Source organism: Callithrix jacchus, chromosome 3 (genome assembly GCF_049354715.1).
Source record: "Callithrix jacchus isolate 240 chromosome 3, calJac240_pri, whole genome shotgun sequence".
Taxonomy (NCBI): Eukaryota; Metazoa; Chordata; class Mammalia; order Primates; family Cebidae; genus Callithrix; species Callithrix jacchus.
The window spans coordinates 59612642-59625357 of NC_133504.1; the positions used below are offsets into that span (position 1 = coordinate 59612642).

The window sequence follows — 12716 nt, forward strand, 5'->3', positions numbered from 1 at the left end:
CTAATGTTAGTTTTAAGAAAAAGACAAGCTAAACCTTCTGATAGCATATTTATCTCATACTTCGTATCAATGACCACTTGATTAAGTTCTTTAAATTAGTCCTTGCCTTGGATAGCACATCATACCAACCCAGAGCTGACTCCCTAAATGCTGTGTTGACAAAAAACTTATCAGGAGCAGAGACTTTTTTTAAATTTTCTTTTTTTTTGAAAATTTATTATACAGTGTTTTCACCATTAAAATTTATGAACTTGGTCTTTCCTTTTTGCCTTTGTATAGTGCCAAAAGAGAGACCTTGGCTACTTTGACAACCTGAAAGTGGACTCCAGGAACATCACCAACAGCAACCGTAACTTCATCATTTTCCTCAATAAAGTTCAAGCAATCATCATGTGGTGCAAAGGCTGTGATTTTCTTGCCATTTTTGATCCGCTGGACCCTGACACACTTCCTAATGGCAGAACTTGGCTGTTTGGCTTCAACTCCTACTTTTTGTAGCAGGATTCCTTTTTCAGGAGAAGCACTTCCAAAAGGGCTGGTCTTCAGGGCTGGGCCTACATGGGCTTTCTTCTATTCTTTATCGTGCCCCTTCTGGCCTCATCAGTGACTATGGAGCTTCCTAGCAGTACAAAGTACACGACACTAGCCCATTCTGCTGATGCCACGGGCCTGAGTGAAAGAGAGACTTTTAAACTTTCTAGAAATTATTTATTCATTAAGGGCACATTGTGTTTTGCATGATTCTGAGGTGGATACAACACTTTACCATAGAAATATTTTAATGTGGATAGAATTCTCAGCTACCCTTGAGTTTGGGCTCTATTTTACCACATATTGCCAACCTGTTTATGAACAATATTAAGAGTGATTTACATAGGGCTACATGATAACAATTTTAAACCCATTTTAAGATGTCTATGGGTAATTAAATACCCAGAATTTAATTGGAACTTGGATTTTGTTTACAATATTTGCTTATATTATTGCAGGTGGAAAGATTTATAAAACAATTTTCTGAATCCTCTTACCTCGTCACATAGATTTTGCTAAGGCTCTGCAATGTTTGTGGAATGGCCTATGATTGCATTTTCTGTTAAAAAGCACTTTAAATAGTTTTCATGATGTTATTGTAAGGAAAAACTTAGGCCAGCAACTTTACCTTCCTTAGTCTTCAACCTAGCATGAAAATAGACTGCTTCTACAAAAATATAATATAAGAAAAAATAAATCTCTTCATTTATATGTTTCTTAAACCATGTAACTCTGGAAAATATCTATTATTATCTCCAATGTACAGATGAAGAACCAGAAAAAATAGAAATAGTCACACAGGTATAAGACACAAAGCTTGGATCTTTCTAGTCCAAATTCACTGTGTCCTAGCCAACTCTCAAATCTATATGACACACTCATCCCTATACTGAAAGAACTTTCCCTGAAGGAAAAGTTCTAGGGTCTTACAGATATCCAAGAAATATGTACTACTCATGAATGCAAACTTGTTTTTCTCCATCTATGCATTCTTTGAAATATGTAACTCACCCGTGAGTTTGGTTAGATTTGAAGCCCTTCAGTGTTCATCAGTAAAGTTGCCTCCTTTTCAAAACTTGTTCCCCTACTGGTTTCTAAATACTCTTTCTTGTTTTTTTTTTCTACTACTCTGTGTCATCAACTCTTTTATAGGCTGGGGGTGGTATCTCACGCCTGTAATCCCAGTAATTTGGGAGGCCAAGGCGGGCGGATCACTTGAGGGCACGAGTTCGAGACCAGCCTGGCCAACATGGTGAAACTCCATCTCTACGAAAAATACAAAAATTAGCCAGGCATGGTGGTGTCTGCCTGTAGTCCCAGCTATTTGGGAGACTGAGGCAGGAAAATCACTTAAATCTCGGAGGCAGAGTTGCAGTGTGCCAAGATTGTACCACTGCCTGGGTGACAGAGTGAGACTCTGTCTCAAAAAAAAATCTCTTTCATAGACCTTGCTTACTAAACTGCCCTTTCATTACACAGTTATTTCTCAGAGTGCCATTCTTAAACCTCCTTTTTAACTAGATATACTCTGCTTGGGTTATCTTGCTAACTACAATGAGAGATTTGAAATGCCTATTGCTAACTCAGACTTTTTCCTTCCAGCTTCCAGATTAACATTCTAATTCATCTTGCATGTAAAAAATATCATGTAAAAAACCAAAAGTAATCATGTCCCTTGTATTTCCCTAGTCTGCTGTGTTTTCTACACAATAAACATACAACCATGTGCTCAGTGCCAACTCATAAATCTTAGAAAGATTTTTCATTTCTTTCTCCTCTATTTATTAATTACAGGTAATTAATTATTCTATTAAGTAAATATTATAGAGTTTTTTAAATGTGTTCTATGATATGCAGATAACAATTGTTTTTTGAACCAAGGATACAGTGGTAACAACTTCATGCTTTCCCGGAGATTTTGCTCTAGGTGATGAGAGAGATATTAAACAAATAATCAAAAACCAAACCAAATAAAACAAAAGCCAAAACCATGAAAATCCAGCTATGTTAAGAGCTTGGAAAGAGCGGTATTTAATTCCAGAACCGCATTTAATGGAATGTTTAGCCTAATCAGGGAAATCAGGAAAGGTTTCTCAGAGGAAGAGAAACTTGAGGAGATCTGAAGTATGAGCATTGAGGTAACTGGTTTATAAGGCAGAAAAGGGAGAGTTCCACGTGGGAAATTGCAAATATAAAGCCTGTCAGGCCAGATAAAGCACAGTGAGAGAAGCTCAAAGGACAGAGTTGCTGGAAGAAAATTAGACTAGGGAAGCATTATGACAGATGAGATGTAGAATGAAGCAGAACACACATGTCCTCATAGAACTTCTAATGGTTCTGTGAGAAACGGTGAACTATTTGAGTTTTTTATAATCTATACATTTTTTAAAATTCTCATAATCAATGAAATCTTATATTTAGTTAACAAATCCTATCTCCATAAGCTTTTCTTTTCTTCTTTATTGAGACAGAGTCTCAGTCTGTCTTCTAAACTGGAATGCAGTAACTCAAAGGCTCACTTCAACCTCTGCCTCCTGGGTTCAAGTGATTCCCTTGCCTCAGCCTCACAAGTTACTGGAACTACAGGCGACTGCCAATATGCCTGTAGTTTCATCATGCCTGTAGTTTCAATATGGGGTTTCATCATGATGAACAGGCTGGTCTCGAACTCCTGACCTCAGGTTATCCGCTGGCCTCAGCCCCCCCAAAGTTCTGGGATTATAGGCATGAACCACCATGCCCGGCCGATTTCTTTTTCTTTGCTTAAAATGTTCCTCCATCGTGTTGCACTTGGTCTAGCTCCTATCCAGGAGCACTAAGTTTCCAACTGCACTGAGGCTCCTTCCCTTATCTTCCAGTAGAAGTCTTAGCTTCCTTTTGGGTATACGTTTATTTAAAGTCATTATACTTTATTGTTTACTTTAAAAAGTATGATACAAAAAAGTAAACCCCTTGAGGGCAGCAACTATATTTTCTTTGCATCCTTCTTTATTAGCACAATGCCGAGGATGTATGTTATAAAACAGATGCCTGTTAAATGAATGAACAAATGCAAGGAACCAAATCACAACTAACAGCAAATGAAGTAGGGTCAAGTTTTATTCTTTAATAAGCTTGCAGTATAGTCACAGTGGATGACAAATGGCTATAGCAAAAAGAAAATGAAGGAAAATCTTCTGAGGAAAGTATTCAGGTTTGCATATGGCTGGATATATTGGGGAAAGAGTCCAGGAGTGGGTATTATTTTAGATGGGCTTCTAATTACCATCACCTGTATTTCCACAGCAGGAAGTTGGATATTCCAAGTTGAACTGGGAAGTTCAAGGACATACATACCCAGGAAACAAAATCCTTATCAGTTTATATGGGTACGGGTAAGGCTTTTACCAGGCTCCAAATTACATATGTTAGTATGTAAGCAAGCATGAGGCTTTGAGGGTTTTGAGCATGGGACTTTCACAAATATTAAGGTTTCAAAACGATCCAAAAGTTTGATGTGAGGATTCACTTTAGAAGAGTCTGGAGATAAGACTAGCAGGCATTCTTATAACAATATTTTAGGTCAGAGAATGACAAATGTTTTCTTTGAGGCCAGATAATAAACATTTTGGGTTTTGTGGGCCTTATGGTCTTTGTTACAGCTACTCGACTGTATTGTTGAAGAGTAAAAGCATCATAGATGATATGCAAATGGACAAGCATGGCTGTGTACTATTAAAAAATTATTTACAAGACAGGTGGCAGGCCTGATTTTACTTGGCCATGACTTTTTAGGTGAAAGTTAATAAATGTCTAAACTGGATTAACAGCAGTGAGAATGGAAAAAAAAAAAGATATCTGTAAGAAAATCTATATAGCACTGATTTCTTATTATGTGAGTGGCAAGAAAAGAAAAAGGAGTTAAAAATGACACCAACATTTGAGATTCGGTGACTGGGAGACTGATGGTGCCATCAAGAGTGATAGGCATGTTAAAAAAGAGGCTGTTTTGGGAGTAAAGATGATTATGTATGTAATAGAGAAGCCAGTTAGCAGAAAGCTGTGTAGTACTAGGAGTAGTTTATTAAGCTATGAATAATACTGAAAATGCCAAACGCCTGTACCACATGGCAATGAGTTTTCATAAATTTGTTCCAATTTTTCAATGTTTACATTGTAAATAATGAAGAGCTATATGAGTTTTTGTTAGTATTTTAGCATGTCCAATATGGTTTTATTAGCATTCTATACAGAATGCATTGCTGTTTCACCCATCTATCTGTGACATAAAATGAACTGGTCTATTATAAAAAGCATTTATTTCAGAAACAGCAACCTATTTCTTGCTATAAATAAGTCTACAATATATGGTGCTTGACAAATGGGACTTTATTCTTTTTTCTTTATTCAAACTTCAAGAGGATTTAATTTTGATTTTAAGCAGTCAAACTGAAATAAGATTAACTATAAACTATTTTTCTCCATTTCTTTCTCTGGACAGGCAAACTTTACCATGCATTTCAATTAGAAACATGCTTGTCAGGTGGAAAGGAAAAAGGAATGGGTGAGTCAGCAATGGAATGGGACAGGCTTCTTTACCAAGTCTGCCTCCTGAAAAAAAAACAATGATTCGGACATGAATTATTCAAAGCCACACTGGAAATAGTCAGCAACATTGAATTAGTGTTCAATACACCTGAAACCTGTTTAGGGGAATTATTTTAACTTCTATTTCTTGAATATCTATAAAACTTCCTTGTTAAAACAAGAGCTAGAATTTCCTTCAAATTCTACTTCATTAGGAGGGGCTTGCAAACATTCCTATTATTATTCTCTATTGCATGGGAAGTTTTGACCATAGTTAAAAATTGTGCTCCTAGCTAAAACATCAATTACTAGGACTCAGTTGCTTATGACTTTTTGTAAGTTTTCCATCTCTCATATTTTTTATTACCATTCAATCTCATTATGTGTAACCTTTCCTAAAGATCTATTTGGACTTCAGAAACAATTCACAAATCCCATTTCAAGTAAATCATTGATGAAAATGTTTTCTTCCTATTGTGAGTCAAACTGAATGGCTTCTTCAGAAAGACCTATTATATCTTAAACACTCTAATGGAAATATTTTCTCTATGAAATTTCAAAAGAAATATGAAGCAGTTATTTGCTGTGTGTTTGAAAAATATGCTGCTGGCCGTGTGTAGTGATATTTAAAACACATTTAAATTATACATACCTCTTCTCTGCTTTATAATGTGGAATAAAATAAATCATTTATCAAGGTTAGAGTGATGGTAGATCATACCTTGTTCTATTAATCCATATACAGATCTGAGTATACTTGATATATCATACCAAGGACATATTTGAAATTGAAGAAGACAATGGAAATTAAGGCCTGTGTGTGTTGAGGAAGAGGGAGCTCATGTAAATACCTTTAAGTGTCTTCCCTGTTGTACTAAGTTGAATAATAAATTTGGGGAAATTGAAAAATACAGTTAGTAACTTTAAGTGAAAAATAAATCTCATCATATGATGTGGTGTGGTATTTAAGATTTTCTCCCAAACATTAATTATATAAACTACTCAAAAGATTTTAAGTATAAACAAATCATACAAAATATTTTTATAGCAATGATCATCAAATTGGGGTATGAGTACCCTTGGGGAAGGGCCAGGAAGACTTCTCACATGGTAAATGGGCACAGATAATTTTAAGGATAACAGTGGTTAGATTTTGAACTTCATTATGTATCCTCTCGTATGGGTGAGACCATCATGCCAGGTCCCTTTTCTCATGTCCCTTTCATAATTACCCTCTGACTTCTACAGCAATAATTTTCATTTGATGACCTTTGTTTGTCCATCGTTCTGTCAAATAATGCTCTGTTTCTAAGGAAGAAAGCCACAAAGGATTAGTCATAAAACTCTTGACAAAGCTCTCTATCTAATCTATCCAAGCATCTATATATCACCTCTCCAGCTATTATCTATCTATCTATGTATCTTAGAATTAGAATTCAGAATTGAAATTGTCCTCACGGAATGCATACTGATATATTTACTTGAATTGGAAATGAAGTAGACGTTTTCATTTTTTATTTGTTTTTTGAGACAGGGTCTCATTCTGTCGCCCATGTTGGAGTGCAGTGGAGCAATCATGGCTCACTAAAACCTTGACCGCTAGGACTCCTGAGAAGTGGGACCACAGGTGTGTGTGCAGTTAGGCTTTTTCTGAAAGGAAGAATGCTACTATGGTTTTCTTTGACAGCAGGTCTAACTTTGAGTATTGGTTATATGTCAGACATATTCTTTTCATAATAATTGAATGATCCAATACATCAGCCCCCAGGCTATAAAGCATACAATACTAAAGAAGAATTTTATCAAAAATTACATTAATAATATTTTAATTCTCTCAAACCTTTCTGAATACATCTTAATAAAAATGGTGCTTCTAAATGAAAGAGAAACAGGCATGAATAACAGTGATTTGATAAGTAAAGTCTGAGTAAAGCCTCATTTGGAATAGTTAACAGAAGTTGAGAAAATAAATGATTCTAAGGAAATACGTTTCAAGCCAGGTGATTTCTAATCACTGCAGTCACTGAAAATGAATTAAAACCTAATGATATGCCAGCTAATATTTTTCATAAATATTAATTAATTGGTTTTCTTAACCAGCATTTAGCAACAATCAACCTATGTGGTCTTATACCAAGGTATATTTTGGAGAGGATGAGGGCTTTGAAAAAGAATATTAAGAGAATATCTGATAAATTATTTGATGAACTCAATTACTATAGTCATCCTTGATAATTTAACTATAATAAATATAAAACATTATTTTATTCATAGATTTCACTTACAGAGCAGTTATAGGTTCACAGCAAAATCAAGAGGAAAGATATAGAGATTTTGCACATTTATCTTACTCCTACTCTTTACACAAGCATAACGTCCCCCATTATCAACATTCCACCATTACAGTGGTACATTTGTTACAACTGGTGAATCTACATTGGCATATCATTATATTTAGAATTCATATTTTACCTTAGGTTTCACTGTTGGTGTTGTATATTTTGTGGGTCAGGAAAAATATAAAAGGATAGATATCCAGCATAATAGCATTATGCAGACTAGTTTTACTGTCCTAAAAATTCTTCATGCTTGACCTATTTATCACACCCCCACCCCTTCAATCCCTAGAAATCACTGATCTTTTTAATGACTAAAGTTTTGACCTTTTCAAAATATCATATAGTTGCAGACACTATATAGCCTTTTCAGATTGAATTTGTTCACTTAGAAATATGCATTTAAGATTCCTCCATGTCTTGTCATTACTTAATAATCCATTTCTTTTTAGTGCTTAATATTCTATTGTCTAGATGTACCCCGTTTATCTATTCACCTATGAAGGGACATCTTGGTTGCTTCCAAATTTTGGCAAAGTATAACTAAAGCTGCTACAAATGTGTGCAGGTTTGTGAGTGGCATTGTCTTTGGATAAATATCAAGGAGCTTGATTGCTGGATCAATGGTAAGAATATGTTCAATTTTGTAAGAACTTACCCAACAGTCTTCCACAGTAGTTGACCATTTTGCCTTCCAATCAGCAATGAATGGAAGTTCCTGTTGCTCCACATCCTCATCAGCATTTGGTGCTGTCAGTGTTCTGGATTTTGACCATTTTAATAGGTGTAGAGTGGTGCAATCTTTCTCCTTCTCCTTCTCCTTCTCCTTCTCCTTCTCCTTCTCCTTCTCCTTCTCCTTCTCCTTCTCCTTCTCCTTCTCCTTCTCCTTCTCCTCCTCCTCCTTCTTCTTCTTCTTTATCTTCCTGCATTATTTTGCTACCATTATTTAGCAACGTTCCTGAAAATTTTATTTTTTTCCCTGTGTTGGAAAACCCCGTAATTATGAAAACCACAAGATAAGAATTTGTTCATTTTGACCAAATAACCATAAAGATGTTTAAAGGAGAAAATCCATATTCTACAGTGTTTAGTAGATAATATATTTATCTGATATCTCATAATAGAAATTTTATTAGAGAGAATCTGATAGAATTTTCACAATACTTTTTTTTTGTACTCAGTATAGCAGTCTCTTGATTTATTTAGAAAAAATAAATAATACAAGTTGGTAAAACTTATTGGTTGAAGCAGTGTTTCCCAAGGTGTAAGTGGATGTTTGCTGGTAAAGAGACTCAGCACTAAGTATTACTGAGTCACACATCTATTTCTTTTTTGATTTTCTTTCAATTCTTGTTAATGTATTATGGAGGCAATATCAGTTTGTTGCTAGTATTTTCTAACATTTTCTTAACACTTTTCATTATCTCTTGGCAGGGAATAGCATTTAACTAAAGCTTAATACCATTGAAATATTTTTACTGTTGTAATGAAATACAGTTGTGAAGTCTTGGTTCTTTAAAGCCGGACTATCATGGTTTAATTTGTGGCTCGACTGCTTACTAGCTTGGAGACCTCAGGTAACCAAGATATGTTTCTTAACCTCTTTGTGTTCCAGTTTTTTTTATTAGTACTACTTTTGAGGATTGTTAGACCGTAATGATATTCACCAAGAATTTCAAACATATATTTTCTGTTACATTTTGTGGCTTAAAAGTGTTAATTATCACATTCTTTTTTCTCTTGTATTTATTTCAAGGAATGCTGATTTTTGATTTATGAAGTAAAAAGCAATATGATTGAAAAAAATCTGATAATAATTGGACATTGATATTCGAATACTATGAAAATTACTAATGTCATTTCTAAATAAATACTTTGTAGAGTGGTAAGTGTGGGCATTTGGTCGTTAGGGTTTTATTTAAAGTACATAGCCTACTCCCAGCTAGAAAGCTTTATCTTGTGGCACTACAGAGCCCCAGCCCCTCTATTGAAGAAAACAGAACATATGGCTAAAGTACCAGACAAAGTCTGTATGAAAGAATTTGGAAGCTGCTGAGATGGACAGGACTAGGAGTCCAAGATTACAGAGAAAAGGGAACCACAAAGAAAGAGTTATCATTCTGCAAGCCACTTTCCTTCCTAGGGCATTTGTCAGCGCTTACCTCTGTGTGAGATGGAAAAAAAAGGCAAAGCGCAACAGACAAGAAGCAGAGAAGCTAGTCGAACAATAAATACTGAATTTCTGGGACAAAAATTTGAGTTCAGGGCTGTCGGGGCAGCCAGGATTTGGGGGGCAAGGTCCCAGAAAGAGGACTGGCAGAGAAAAGTCAGCCCTATGCTGTTGTTGCTACTTTTATTGTTAGCATTTGCTGAAATTTGAAGCTGGCAGGAAAGAACTAGGAAGCCCAAGCGGAAAGCCACTGTTCTATGGGTTTCTATACACTCTTAGATCAAGTGTTCATCAGCCCCCAGTTAGTGATACTGGCTGAGGGTCTGTGCCCTGAAGAATATAAAACCTGTACCCAGTGAGGATGGATTTCTGGCTTCTCCAAGATAGAAGGAGTCCAGTGTGGTCAAGTTAGCACCAAGTGGTAAGTTGATTCCCTTGATAAATAATACCATGTGAGGGCTTTGTATTAGTTTCTGTCAGAATATTAAGAGGTGCTATAGCTAAATTAGCCTTGGTACACAGAACATAGGGTTGGGTTATGTGTACTCTCTGCCACATGTCTATTCCATTCAAGTGCCCACTGAGTCTGTTCCATGGTTGGACATTGGCAAAATTTGGTTAGTGTTTATTCAATAAGTAATTTTTCCTCTTTGCTTTTGCAAGACCTTTTCCATGAGGGTTGCATTCTGGTAGATGTTAATGTGTGATTCAAATATCTTTCCATTTTAGTTCCGACTCTCATGTATCTACTGACTTGCATGTATGCGAGGCTTTCTCGTACCTGACCTTACAGATTTTTTTTTTTTTTTTTTTTTTTTTTTTACTTCCAGGACCCTGACCACCTGATGAGATCATTGGCACTGTGCAAGAATCTGAATATAGTCTCATTTAAGGCTACTTCTGCCTCCACAAAAAATGTGATGGGAGCCTCATTTACAGATTTGCTTCTCAGAATATTTTTCTTCCTTGCAGTCTTTCAACTCCCTCCCTGAATATAGTTGCAATGTAATCACCATCCATTTTTGCTTATATCCACACACCAAGATGATGCATCCATAAACCAAGAAGGGCTTTTGTATTAGTTCACTTTCACACTCCTATAAAGATACTATGCCAGACTGGGTAATTTACAAAGGAAAGAAGTTTAATTGACTCACAGTTTCGCATGGCTGGGGAGGCCTCCAGAAACTTACAATCATGGCAGATGGTGAAGGGAAAGCAAGGCATGTCTCACATAGCAGCAGGTGAGAGAGAAGAGCAAGTGAGCCAAGGGGAAGTGCCACACATTTAAACCATCAGATCTTGTGAGACCTCACTCACTATCATGAGAATAGCATGGGGGAAACCGCCCCATGGTCCAATCACCTCCCACTAGGTCCCTCCCTTGAGATGTGGGAATTACAACTAGAGAGGAGATTTGGATGGGGACACAGAGCCAAACCATATCAGCTTTTTTCTCCTCCTTTGGAGTGTTGTAGGGTACAGACCATATGGTCACAGGTATATGGTAGGTGATAGGTAGAGATGCAGTCAGGATAGGTAGCATGGGTAGTCAGACTACCTGTTTATCTATCTAATCCTCCCTCTAATTCTACTTGGAGCTATAACTGTTGTCCCATTTTCAACTTATAATGAGCTACTACTGGCCTTATCAAATTTATGACTGGGAGACTCAGAGGTCATGATGGGCATTTATGAATCCATGTTCAATTGTTGCCCCACAGTGTTATCTTGCTATCAGGGATCAATACCATTCTAGGAGGTGTTTCTTGAAATGCATATAATATTCTAGTGCAGATGTCATGGCCTTGCACCCAAGTCTCAAGAGACTACATTGGGTTTCTCTCATGTGTATTGCTACAAATACTACATTTATATCTTCTCACCACTTAAACCTCTAACTCCATGGAGTCTGCCATACTGTGATACAAGCTGAGGGCTGCTTGCACTGCAGCCAGTAGCTGCTGCAGAGCCTTTCCTGTTCTGAACCCCGTTCAAGCCCAAAAGCCTTCTGAGTCTCATGGCATATGGGACAGAACAGTATTTTCAATTATTTCTATATGTGTTGCCTTTGGAAACTTGAGACTTTCCATGCATTGTGCTTCTGTCTTTGTGACAGGGAATGGAAAATGAAGCACAGTAACTTTTACTGTCACACTGTGCATGCTTACATTTATGTTATCACTTTATTATTTTCCCTCTGTTCGGTATCAATATGACTTAAGGAACAATCAGTCAAGTCCACTGTCCCTATAGTATCTCCCCAATTCCCCTTCCCCCATTATATAAATGACTACACTGTCACACCAGCAAGGTGTTTGCTTCCAATAGTCATTTCCCTAAGTTAATATCAGCCACATATTTAGCAATTGGGTCACCACTTTTGCACAAAACTACTTGTATCCCGTGACTTACTCAGGATTGGATGCTTCTTGCCAGTCAGGATGCAAGTGAACGAGTTCCAAAATCTATCCTTTTACTTCTTTTCTTGATCCACTCTCAATACCAACTTTGCTCATATCATCTTAGAAGACGATCTCAAGGTATGATTAGACACAAATAAGAATTATTGTGGTAAATGCCTCTGAAGATGAAAGAGAGAGGACTCATGAGTGATGAAAAGAGTCTTTAAAACATAATGCAGGCCTGTCACCTATGAAAGAATAGAAGGGAAGAAGGAGGATGAGTTTGGAAGAGGTAGCGCTGTAGAACGGTTTTGATGAAGTTGATGGGAGACCTTAGGAATGGTTTGTCATTAAAGGAGTGCCATATTGGGCTGAAATGCTCCATCTGTAGCACCTCGGATACACTCAGTCATTGTCTTGCAGCAGCCTCGAGGAAATGAAGCCTCAGACTGAGCTCTATGGAGATGTTGAACATGTGCTGGTAGAGGGCTGTGAATCTTTCTGAAATGGTAGGTCCTCTTGAAGGGAGATCTATATGATACACACCCATGGACAGACAATAAAATTTAAAAAATTCCCACAAAATCCAGTGATTGAAATATATGTTATGTTCTTTTTATAAGCTATAGAGAGGGGATTAATTCAAAAAGACAAAGGGAAAAGGAAAAGCGACATTAAAAATTGGCCTGAAAATTTGACAAGAGAGAA

General features: G+C 36.6%; 1 pseudogene; it reads right to left on the minus strand.

Moving 5' to 3' along the window:
• Nucleotides 1–243: 243 nt before the first annotated feature.
• LOC108590742 (small ribosomal subunit protein uS12 pseudogene) lies at nucleotides 244–651 on the minus strand (annotated as a pseudogene).
• Between the last annotated feature and the right edge of the window lie 12065 nt (nucleotides 652–12716).